The sequence below is a fragment of the Mesoplodon densirostris genome, chromosome 7, assembly GCF_025265405.1.
Source record: "Mesoplodon densirostris isolate mMesDen1 chromosome 7, mMesDen1 primary haplotype, whole genome shotgun sequence".
Taxonomy (NCBI): Eukaryota; Metazoa; Chordata; class Mammalia; order Artiodactyla; family Ziphiidae; genus Mesoplodon; species Mesoplodon densirostris.
The window spans coordinates 47,158,378-47,170,499 of record NC_082667.1 but is presented as its reverse complement, the minus strand read 5'-3'; the positions used below and the strand labels follow the sequence as shown (position 1 = coordinate 47,170,499).

At 44.3% G+C, this 12,122-nt stretch overlaps 1 protein-coding gene across 1 annotated transcript in view; it reads right to left on the bottom strand.

Moving 5' to 3' along the window:
- The window catches only part of ME3 (malic enzyme 3), a 202,260-nt gene that overhangs the window by 87,298 nt on the left and 102,840 nt on the right, over positions 1–12,122 (bottom strand). The gene's annotated exons all lie outside the window — the stretch shown is intronic.

Here is a 12,122-nt window from a genome sequence, read left to right as displayed (position 1 = left end):
GAGCTTGAGTTACTAGATCCTACATGGTTAGAGTCGGAAGAGATCACAGAAGCCATACCACCCAACGCCACCACCTTTGCTTGAGCCTAAGGAGCTACGTGGCTTGCCTAAGGAGTCATGGCCAGAAAGAGAGTAGCAAGGGCTAGAACCCAGGTGTCCTGACTCCTAACTCCGTGCTCTGCTCAGAACACCAAGGCTGGGGGACTAAAAGGGCCAGACGTGGAAGTGAAGACAGGAAGTGAAGCAGACCCAGCTGCAGCCCTGTGCTCGCTCTGCTCCAGGGAGCCTTTCCAGCATCACAGCTGGAAGAGTCTGGCAGAGGAACCTGGGCATAACTGGACGTGGAGCGGGCACTGGCAAAGGAATCAGCACTGGGGGCCCTAAGGACGGGGAGGAGACAGCTGGTCTGATGAGGCTAATCCTTGCTTTCTGCCTGCCTCCCAATTATGCTGGGACTGTGTGTGTGTGTGTGTGTGTTCCTGATGAACTGACAGATGGGCTGCAGTCCAGATTGCAGTGTGATCAAAGACGGTGTCCTGGGTGTCAGCGGTCTTCTGACTTTTGCTGAGATAAAGTTGTCTTTGTTTTCCAGAGTAGCTTTGGTCAAGGTGTTGGCAACATCAGTCTTGTATGTGGCTAGAAGATGGCTTTAGTAGGCATTTAAGAAGCAGAGAGGGGGGTGTGTGTGTGTGTGGAGATGGTAGAGGTGGTTGAAGATAAAAGGGTCCCAGTGTAAAAAATGAGGCAAGGGCTCGCCAGACATTGACAGTGGCAGGCAGGAAACCCCAAGGGGGTGAGTGTGAGCTTTAATCACATCCTTTTATGGGGATTGGGGAGGGAGAGGAAGAGATGAAAAAGTAAACCCCCTTCAAGCTTTTGAGGACCTTTACAATTGATAAAGCACATTCACACACATTTAGCTCATCGGACCTGCACAACATCCCCACGAGGTGCACAGTGCCTGTGATCCAGGCTCAAGGGCCGGGAGCAGCCAGGCTTCAAGGCCACATGGTTGTTACTGGGGGAGCTGACCCCCTCTTTCTAGACTCCAGCTCCGGTGCTCTGACCACCATGGTATACTGCCCTCTGGGTGTGTGTGTGTGTACCTCACGTGTCCCTCAAGGATGCAAGTGTTGGGCTTCCCTGGTGGCGCAGTGGTTGAGAATCTGCCTGCTAATGAAGGGGACACAGGTTCGAGCCCTGGTCTGGGAAGATCCCACATGCCGCGGAGCAACTAGGCCCGTGAGCCACAACTACTGAGCCTGCGCGTCTGGAGCCTGTGCTCCACAACAAGAGAGGCCGCGATAGTGAGAGGCCCGTGCACCGCGATGAACAGTGGCCCCCACTTGCCACAACTAGAGAAAGCCCTCGCACAGAAACGAAGACCCAACACAGCCATAAACAAACAAACAAACAAACAAACAAATAAATAAAAAGCCAAGCATTTGAAGCCCTTTAAAAAAAAAAGAAAAGAATGCAAGTGTTTGTCTGTGAGGCATCATGTTTACCAGGGCCACAAGAAGCTGGACTATGAACACAGGATAAATACAGGGAATTGGCTCTGGGTCCACTGTGATGTCTTAGACAACTTAGTTTTCATCTGGGTAAAGTAACAAGCACCTTGCAGGGTTGTGGTAGGGCTCAGAGATCAAGTACACAAAGAACCTAACTTGGGCTCTCGAGGAGCCTGGTAAAATTCAATCAACAGTAGCTGTTAATATCCTGTGTACCTGGTACTGGCCTGTGTACAGAAGCCCATCTACCTGCAGATAAGAGAGACAAGAGCCTGGCGTAGGGCCAGGGGCTGCTGGCTTTGTCCAAATGCAAAGTTGTCCTCAGGTATCTGCCACAGAACCTCGACTGGGGAAACCAAGTCCCACTTCCTACCCTCACCTTTCTAACTCATCATGGCCCCGTAATTCTGCACAAGTACTTGCTGGTGGATGTGCCAGTTAAGCACAAGTACAGATCACGCAGCTCTGAATCAAACAACAGAGTGGTTGGCATTTCGAGGCCTGCAGTTGAGACTCTTGGGTGGGGTGACTGTGTCAGATGACAGATCCTAGCAGAGATGGGTCGGGAGGATCACAGCTGCCGAGCACTGACAAGCGCCCTTTACGTGTGGCAGTTCAAAAAGAAATCATCTTTTTGAACTGGGATTCAAGGTCAAGTCTGCCTGGCTTCAAAGGCCGTGCTCCTTCCACTACCTGCAATCCATCCCTCATCACCCACACAGCTGGGACCCCACATGGGGGCCGGGAAGTGTTAGGCGTACAGGTATGTGTGTGCAGAGCGCTTGGAGCTCGAGAGGACGCGGAGGGTGAGGACCGGGCTGGTCCACGGGAGGTGGCCTCCTGAAGGGAGGACATTCGCTCACACTGGACAGCAAACCACACCATACTGGCTTCCTCTCCACACCTGCTCCGTGGTTGAACTGTATTCCTCTCGCCTGGCCTCTCCTCTGGCTTCCACCTCTTCTGAGTCATACACTAATGACCTTGGGTGCATTCCTTTAAGTTAGGCTAGCCAGGACCCATGGCCCATGAAGGCACATGCAGGGGGTGTGTCAGGGGAGACGCAGGAAGGGGCAGAGGAGGGCTCCACAGAGCCCAGAACCTTCTGCTGTGTCTCATCTGCCCAGGGGTATTCAGGTGTCCTTGAGACACTCTGGCATCTCCCTCAGGGTTGTGAGGCGATGCAGAGCCCCAGGGGTGTTGAAGGGTCAATTTTAGCCTCAGCTAGATCTAATTAGTTTAGGTTGGGGGCCAAGCCCTTTCACAGAGGACTCCATTGTTCCCAAGAACCTGGCAGGAATGTTTATCATTTCAGAAACTGAGAAGTACCTGGCTCTCTCCCTCTTGGCCCTGGGGCTGCCCTCCCTTCGGATCTTAATCCACAAATCCATTCCCAGCCAGGCCTCAGATGAAGCTCAGGGCTGGGGTGGAGCCCAAACTCTCCTTTCCCTAAGGAGCAATGCAGGTATGCAGTCAATACCAGGAAAGCAGCCAAGTGGACACCTGGAGCAATAGCTCAGAATGTCACGTGTCAGATAACTTAATTGGGTAATCATCTGAAGAACTGAAGTCTGTACCAAGAGCATGAGGGATGAATCCAAGAGGACGGTTCAGTCTGCCAGTGCCTGCCTCAGCCCCACCCAGTGGTCCTGATAGTGGGGTTCATTCCCTCCCAGGAGGGGCTCTGGAAACAGTATATAGCAACCCTCACCTCAGACCCCTGGGCAATCAAATTCCAGGAGCTGCAAGGGCACCCCATCCTGAATACCCACCAAATGTGCACAGCCCCAAACTCTAGCAAGCAGCATGGTGTGGAGGTTATCTGTCCACACTCTGGTTCAGACTGCGTGGGTTTAGGTCCTGGCTTTGCTGGTTATGAGCTGTGTGACTCTGGGCAAGTTTTCTTTGTGCCTCAGTTTTCCCATCTACAAATACGATGATCATAGTACCTATCTCTTAGGGGGTCTGTGATAATTAAACGGGTAATCTATATAAAGATTTTAGGATAGCACCTGGCCTTTAGCGAGCAGTTATTATGATGATGCTTTTCTCCTGGTTCTAGTACAACTGCAGGTCTCCTGCCGGGACCATCACACATCTGTTTTCCATGCTACGTGTCCAGCTTCTGCAGCACACTCTCTACACCCACTCAGGGTCGACCTGGCTCCCTGGGATCAGGTGGTTGGCAGGGCCCTGTTTCCACCCACATGGACCTCCACTCTGCTGTCAAGACCCTCTCCGTTGCTGACCCACTGGAGAACCACCAGTGAGTCCAGGATGGGAGTGTGAAACAGCTCCCCATTAATCCAGCCCCCTTGGGCAGTGGGGAGGAGACCAAGTATTGGGCAGAACCACTGGTCAGTTCTCCTACCCAGCCCCTCTAGTCTGCTGTTCCACCCCCCATAAGGTCCCAGAGGCCTTGCATTCTAGCAAGGGGGAGGTGGGTGTGCTTGGGTCACTGTAGACAAAGACTTTTTCTTTGAATTTTATTTATTTCTTTATACAGCAGGTTCTTATTAGTTATCTATTTTATGTATTTTAGTGTATATATGTCAATCCCAATCTCACAATTCATCCCCCTTCCCCCCACCGCCACTGTCCCCCCTTGGTGTCCATATGTTTGTTCTCTACACCTGTGTCTCTATTTCTACCCTGCAAACCAGTTCATCTGTACCATATTTCCAGGTTCCACATACATGCGTTAATATACGATATTTATTTTTCTTTTTCTGACTTCACTCTGCATGACAGTCTCTAGCTCCATCCATGTCTCTACAAATGGCCCAATTCGTTCCCTTTTATGGCTGAGTAATATTCCATTGTATATATGTACCACATCTTCTTTATCCATTTGTCTGTCAATGGGCATTTAGGTTGCTTCCATGACCTGGCTATTGTAAATAGTGCTGCAATGAACATTGGGGTGCATGTGTCTTTTTGAATTATGGTTTTCTCTGGGTATATATGCAGTAGTGGGATTGCTGGGTCATATGGTAATTCTATTTTTAGTTTTTTAAGGAACCTCCATACTGTTCTCCATAGTGGCTGTATCAATTTACATTCCCACCAACAGTGCAAGAGGGTTCCCTTTTCTTCGCACCCTCTCCAGCATTTGTTGTTTGTAGATTTTCTGATGACGCCCATTCTAACTGGTGTGAGGTGATACCTCATTGTGGTTTTGATTTGCATTTCTCTAATAATTAGTGGTGTTGAGCAGCTTTTCATGTGCTTCTTGGCCATCTTTATGTCTTTTTTGGAGAAATGTCTATTTAGGCCTTCGACCCATTTTTTGATTGGGTTGTTTTTTTAATATTGAGCTGTATGAGCTGTTTATATATTTTGGAGATTAATCCTTTGTCCGTTGGTTTGTTGGCAAATATTTTCTCCCATTCTGAGGGTTCTCTTTTTGTCTCGTTTGTAGTTTCCTTTGCTGTGCAAAAGCTTTTAAGTTTCATTAGGTCCCACTTGATGATTTTTGTTTTTATTTCCATTACTCTAGGAGGTGGATCTAAAAAGATCTTGCTGTGATTTATGTCAAAAAGTGTTCTTCTTATGTTTTCCTCTAAGAGTTTTATAGTGTCTGGTCTTACATTTAGGTCTCTAATCCATTTTGAGTTTATCTTTTCTGTATGGTGTTAGGGAGTGTTCTAATTTCATTCTTTTACATGTAGCTGTCCAGTTTTCCCAGCACCACTTACCAAAGAGACTGTCTTTTCTCCATTGTATATCCTTGACTCCTTTGTCATAGATTAGTTGACCATAGGTGTGTGGGTTTATCTCTGGGTTTTCCATCCTATTCCATTGATCTATATTTCTGTTTTTGTGCCAGTACCATATTGTCTTGATTACTGTAGCTTTGTAGTATAGTCTGAAGTCAGGGAGTCTGATTCCTCCAGCTCCATTTTTTCCCTCAAGACTCCTTTGGCTATTCGGGGTCTTTTGTGTCTCCATACAAATTTTAAGGTTTTTTTGTTCTAGTTCTGTAAAAAATGCCACTGGTAATTTGATAGGGATTGCATTGAATCTGTAGATTGCTTTGGGTAGTATAGTCATTTTCACAATATTGATTCTTCCAATCCAAGAACATGGTGTATCTCTCCATCTCTTTGTGTCATCTTTGATTCATTTCATCAGTGTCTTACAGTTTTCTGAGTACAGGCGTTTTACCTCCTTAGGTAGGTTTATTCCTAGGTATTTTACTCTTGTTGTTGCAGTGGTGAATGGGACTGTTTCCTTAATTTCTCTTTCTGATCTTTCATTGTTAGTGTATAGGAATGCAAGAGATTTCTGTGCATTAATTTTGTATCCTGCAACTTTATCAGATTCAGTGATTAGCTCTAGTTGTTCTCTGGTGGCATCTTGAGGATTCTCTATGTACAGTCATCATGGCATCTGCAAACAGTGACAGTTTTACTTCTTCTTTTCAAAATTGTATTTCTTTTTCTTCTCTGATTGCCGTGGCAAGGACTTCCAAAACTATGTTGAATAATAGTGGTGAGAGTGGACATCCTTGTCTTGTTCCTGGTCTTAGAGGAAATGTTTTCAGTTTTTCACCATTGAGAATGATGTTTGCTGTGGGTTTGTTGTATATGGCCTTTATTATGTTGAGGTAGGTTCCCTCTATGCCCACTTTCTGGAGAGGTTTTTATCATAAATGGGTGTCGAATTTTGTCAAAAGCTTTTTCTGCATCTATTGAGATGATCATATGGTTTTTCTTCTCCAATTTGTTAATATGGTGTATCACATTGATTGATGTGTGTATATTGAAGAATCCTTGCATCCCTGGGATAAATCCCACTTGATCATGGTGTATGATCCTTTTTTTTTTTTTTTTTTTTTTTTTTTGGTGGTATGCGGGCCTCTCACTGTTGTGGCCTCTCCCATTGCGGAGCACAGGCTCCGGACGCGCAGGCTCAGCGGCCATGGCTCACGGGCCCAGCTACTCTGCGGCATGTGGGATCCTCCCAGACCAGGGCACGAACCCGCGTCCCCTGCCTCGGCAGGCGGACTCTCAACCACTGCACCACCAGGGAAGCCCCATGGTGTATGATCCTTTTAATGTGCTGTTGGATTCTGTTTGTTAGTATTTTGTTGAGGATTTTTGCATCTATATTCATCAGTGATACTGGTCTTTAATTTTCTTTTTTTGTAGTATCTTTGTCTGTTTTTGGTATCAGGGTGATGATGGCCTCATAGAATGAGTTTGGGAGTGTTCCTTCCTCTAAAATTTTTTGGAGGAGTTTGAGAAGCATGGGTGTTAGCTCTTCTCTAAATGTTTGATAGAATTCACCTGTGAAGCCATCTGGTCCTGGACTTTTGTTTGTTGGAAGATTTTTAATCGCAGTTTCAATTTCAGTGCTTGTGATTGGTCTGTTCATATTTTCTATTTCTTCCTGGTTCAGTCTTGGAAGGTTATACCTTTCTAATTTGTCCTTTTCTTCCAGGTTGTCCATTTTATTGGCATAGAGTTGCTTATAGTAGTCTCTTATGATGCTCTGTATTTCTGTGGTGTCCGTTGTAACTTCTCTTTTTTCATTTCTAATTTTATTGATTGAGTCCTCTCCCTCTTTTTCTTGATGAGTCTGGCTAAAGATTTATCAATTTTGTTTATCTTCTCAAAGAACCAGATTTTAGTTTTACTGATCTTTGATATTGTTTTCTTTGTTTCTATTTCATTTATTTCTGCTCTGATCTTTACGATTTCTTTCCTTCTACTAACTTTGGGTTTGTTTGTTCTTCTTTCTCTAGTTCCTTTAGGTGTAAGGTTAGATTGTTTATTTGAGATTTTTTCTTGTTTCTTGAGTTAGGCTTGTATTGCTACAAACTTCCCTCTTAGAACTGCTTTTGCTGCATCCCATAGGTTTTGGATTGTCATGTTTTCATTGTAATTTATCTCAAGGTATTTTTTGATTTCCTCTTTGATTTCTTCAGTGGCCTCTTGGTTATTTAGTAACGTATTGTTTAGCCTCCATGGGTTTGTGTTTTTTACGGTTTTTTTTCCCTGTAATTAGTTTCTAATCTCATAGCATTGTGGTCAGAAAAGATGCTTGATATGATTTCAATTTTCTTAAATTTACCAAGGCTTGATTTGTGACTCAAGAAGTGATCAGTCCTGGAGAATGTTCTGTGTGCACTTGACAAGAAAGTGTAGTCTGCTGTTTTTGGATGGAATGTCCTATAAATATCAACTAAATCTATCTGGTCTATTGTGTCATTTAAAGCTTGTGTTACCTTATTAATATTCTGTCTGGATGATCTGTCCATTGGTGTAAGTGAGGTGTTAAAGTCCCCCACTATTTTTGTGTTACTGTCGATTTCCTCTTTTATAGCTGTTAGCATTTGCCTTATGTATTGAGGTGGTCCTATGTTGGGTGCATATATATTTATAATTGTTATGTCTTCTTCTTGGATTGATCCCTTGATCATTACATAGTGTCCTTCCTTGTCTCTTGTAACATTCTTTATTTTAAAGTGTATTTTATCTGATATGAGTATTGCTACTCCAGCTTTCTTTTGATTTCCATTTGCATGGAATATCTTTTTCCATCACCTCACTTTCAGTCTGTATGTGTCCCTAGGTCTGCAGTGGGTCTCTTGTAGACAGCATATATATGGATCTTGTTTTTGTATCCATTCAGGCAGCCTGTGTCTTTTGGTTGGAGCAGTTAATCCAATCAGGTTTAAGGTAATTATCAATATGTATGTTCCTATTATCATTTTCTTAATTGTTTTGGGTTTGTTTTTGTAAGTCCTTTTCTTCTGTCGTGTTTCCCACTTAGAGAAGCTCCTTTAGCATTTGTTGTAGAGCTGGGTTTGGTGGTGCTGAATTCTCTTTAGCTTTTGCTTGTCTGTAAAGCTTTTGATTTCTCATTGAATCTGAATGAGAATCTTGCTGGGTAGAGTAATCTTGGTTGTAGGTTCTTCCCTTTCATCACTTTAAATATATTGTGCCACCCCCTTCTGGCTTGTAAAGTTTCTGCTGAGAAATCAGCTGTTAACCTTATGGGAGTTCCCTTGTATGTTATTTGTCATTTTTTCCTTGTTGATTTCAATAATTTTCTTTGTCTTTAACTTTTGTCAATTTGATTACTATGTGTCTTGGCGTGTTTCTCCTTGGGTTTATCCTGCCTGGGACTCTCTGTGCTTCCTGGACTTGGGTGGCTATTTCCTCTCCCATGTTAGGGAAGTTTTTGACTATAATGTCTTCACATATTTTCTCGGGTCCTTTCTCTCTCTCTTGTCCTTCTGGGACCCCTATAATGCGAATGTTGTTTCGTTTAAGGTTGTTTCAGAGGTCTCTTAGGCTGTCTTCATTTCTTTTCATTCTTTTTGCTTTACTCTCTTCCACAGCAGTGAATTCCACCATTCTGTCTTCCAGGTCACTTATCCATTCTTCTGCCTCAGTTATTCTGCTATTGATTCCTTCTAGTGTATTTTACATTTCAGTTATTGTACTGTTTATCTCTTTGTTTGTTCTTTAATTCTTCTAGGTCTTTGTTAAACATTTCTTGTATCTTCTTGATCTTTGCCTCTATTCTTTTTCTGAGGCCCTGGATCATCTTCACTATCATTATTCTGAATTCCTTTTCTGGAAGGTTGCCTATCTCCACCTCTCTTAGTTGTTTTTCTGGGGTTTTATCTTGTTCCTTCATCTGGTACAAAGTCCTCTGCCTTTTCATTTTGTCTGTCTTTCTGTGAATGTGGTCTTCCTCCACAGGCTGCAGAATTGTAGTTCTTGCCTCTGCTGTCTGCCCTCTAGTGGATGAGGCTATCTAAGAGCAACAAAGACTTTTTGTCTCAATTCTTTGCACTCATCTTTCATGGCCCAGATCAAATGTCATTTTCTTGGTGTGGCTTTCCCCTGATTCCCACTGTCAGAATTTTCACTTTATAAATTGCTTGCCAAATGTGATCTCAGACCAGCTCCTTTCCTTTGGCCACCCCAGTTTCCTCATTTGTGAAATGAATGACACTGTTTACAAACTAACCTTCCAGGACTTTGGGAAGATCCATTATAAGCCAATGGATGTAAAGGCTTAGGTCCCCTCCCATTGCCCTCCTTGCCAGGCAGAGGAGGTGGGGAGATACCCAAGGTAGCTGACTGCCAGGCTGTCTACAAAGCCGATAAAACCAAGCCCTTTCCTGGAATGGCCGTTCCCTCCTTCTCCACCCATGGAATTCCTATTCAGCCTTCCAGGTGAAGCATTCCTGCTGCCCTCAGGGAAAAGAAATATTCCTCTCCCTTGTGCTCCTGTAATCCTTTGTCCCTATTAAATCTCTTATTTCCTTTTAACTTTTATTGTATTCAACTTACATTATTATTGCTTGAGGTCAAGAACTGTATTTTGTTCTTTGGGGGTAACTTCACAGTGTGTAACATGATGCTCAGCACCTAGTAACAGCTCCAGAATTGCTCATTAACTCAAATTCAGTCTTGCATGTTTCCTGGATTCTGGAGTGGACCCTGGAGGCAAACTCTACCATCACCAGCCTGATACTAGTTTATCTGAAGCCAACAGCTTAATTAACAATCTAGTCCATAGCGCTTGTGGAGAAGGGCTCCCACACAGCCTGGGAGTGGGAGAGGGGAGTGGGATGGCCGTGTATTTCCATGCAATCTCAGCTGCAAGCCAGTGACAGCAGTGAGCCATGCCTTTAGGATTAAAGGACCTCTTCAGGAAACAATGAGTCTGGAAGAGCCAAATCGCATCTGTAGTTACACATGTTTGTTCATTATATGTTCAATGACTCAATTTTCTTTGCAAAAATTTTAAAATGCAGATATATAGTAGAACTCTATATTTATCAGTCCTTCCTTCCTCCCAGTAGTTACTGAAGGAAACAGACCCTAACATTTATGCCAGGTACCTGACTACACTATCACACTGTACCCTCACAATGATTATTTGAAGTAGGTAGCGCTATTACCTCCATTTGATAAATGTGTATATTAAGGCTGAGAGAGGTTAAGAAACTTGCCCAAGGTCAAGGAGACTAAACCATGGGGCTGACTGCGAACACCTAGCTCTTTCTTCTCACTCAGTACACAATGCTACCTTCCCATCTGAGGGTCGATTACTCGAGAAATGGATCTGATGCATTTCCTGCCCCCTCCAGAAATTTGTGTTCGAGTAGAGGAGGCTGATACACAAATAATTAAAAACATAAAGCACCAACAATAAAACTATGGAATAGAAATATGTGTAATGGATTGTGTGGGAGGCTGAGGGCAGAGTGATCAATTCAGGCCGGCGTGGATCAGGGAGGGCTCCACAGAGACTCTTGGAAGGGGTGTGTGTGCAGGATAACTTGAATCTTGACGGGTGGAGAATGAGGAAAGGAGAGAATGCAGGAGTCTGAGGCAGAGGGGACTACATGTGCAAAGGCATGCAGAGAATGCCAGCCATACTTGGACAAGAAGACTAGATCAGGGGAGCCAGAACATGGGATTTTTGAGGACGATCTGGGCTGTGCCAGGCTTAGTTTTGTCAAAGTGTTCGACTTGTTTCTTTAAGCCCCAGGTGGCTGCTGACAGCCTCAGAGGAGGGAAATGACATGAGCTGAGCTGCACTGTGCAAGAGGAAGGACCTGCAAGGACCATCTCTGAGTAGGAGCTGGGAGGTAAATAGGGTCCTGCATCCTTCAGATATGTACCATCAGCTTCCAAGGTCTCTGCCAGTGTTGGTTTTAGGGATGAGAATAAGGGAACAGGAGTCTCTTTCCTGTTGAAAGACGCAGGTCAAAGACCAGAACTGCTATGGGGCCTTGGTGCACTGCCTCGCTCCCCACACACCACCCCTACCCCATGCCCCAGAATGGCAGAAGCGTGGCTGCTCTGAGTGATGAGGACGAGTCTGCTACAACAGCCGGACACCCTCCCCCAGACGAGGTGTGACACGCTGCCCTCTGCCAAGGGTAACACTGGGGACTCCCTGGGCTCAGCCTGCAATGCTCATCCCAAATGCTGCCTTCAGAACCGGAAGACTGGTTTTCCAAATTAACAAAAGATGTTCTGGATCCATGATTACATGTTCCCCACATAGCGCATGATTTATAAACACAGATTTATAAATTCTATGTAAACATAAATTACACATCTGTCACAGTATGTTGTAAATTTACGTATTTTAACACAGACCGAAACAACGTTCCACGACATATAATAAACCCAGGAGCTCTTTAATCATCAGTGATAGAACTATGTGTTGACAATTACCTTGCACTGAAGACTTGAAAGTCCTCCCATTTTTTCCTTTTTAATTTTAAAAAAATGTATATGCTGAACTCACTGTGAAAAAACCAGGTGATCTCTTTAGAAAACTGCTCCCAAACTCTTTGGCTCTGAAAGAAAATGCAGTGCCAAATTTTTGCCTAATAAAATGATGATTTGAGTGGAATCTGAGTCAAACCCAAATGAAGGAATACTGGTTCTTTGAATCAGCAAAAGAATTCAGTCTCTGGCATCCAACACTCCATTATTCATGGGCCTGAATTGGCAGGAGAGCTGTTGGCACATTGGAGATGACCAGGAAAGCAGGGTTTGGAGGGAGAGAGGGAGGGAGGAAGTTGGAGGAAGATAAGGAGAGAAAAACAAATCTTCCTCTCAG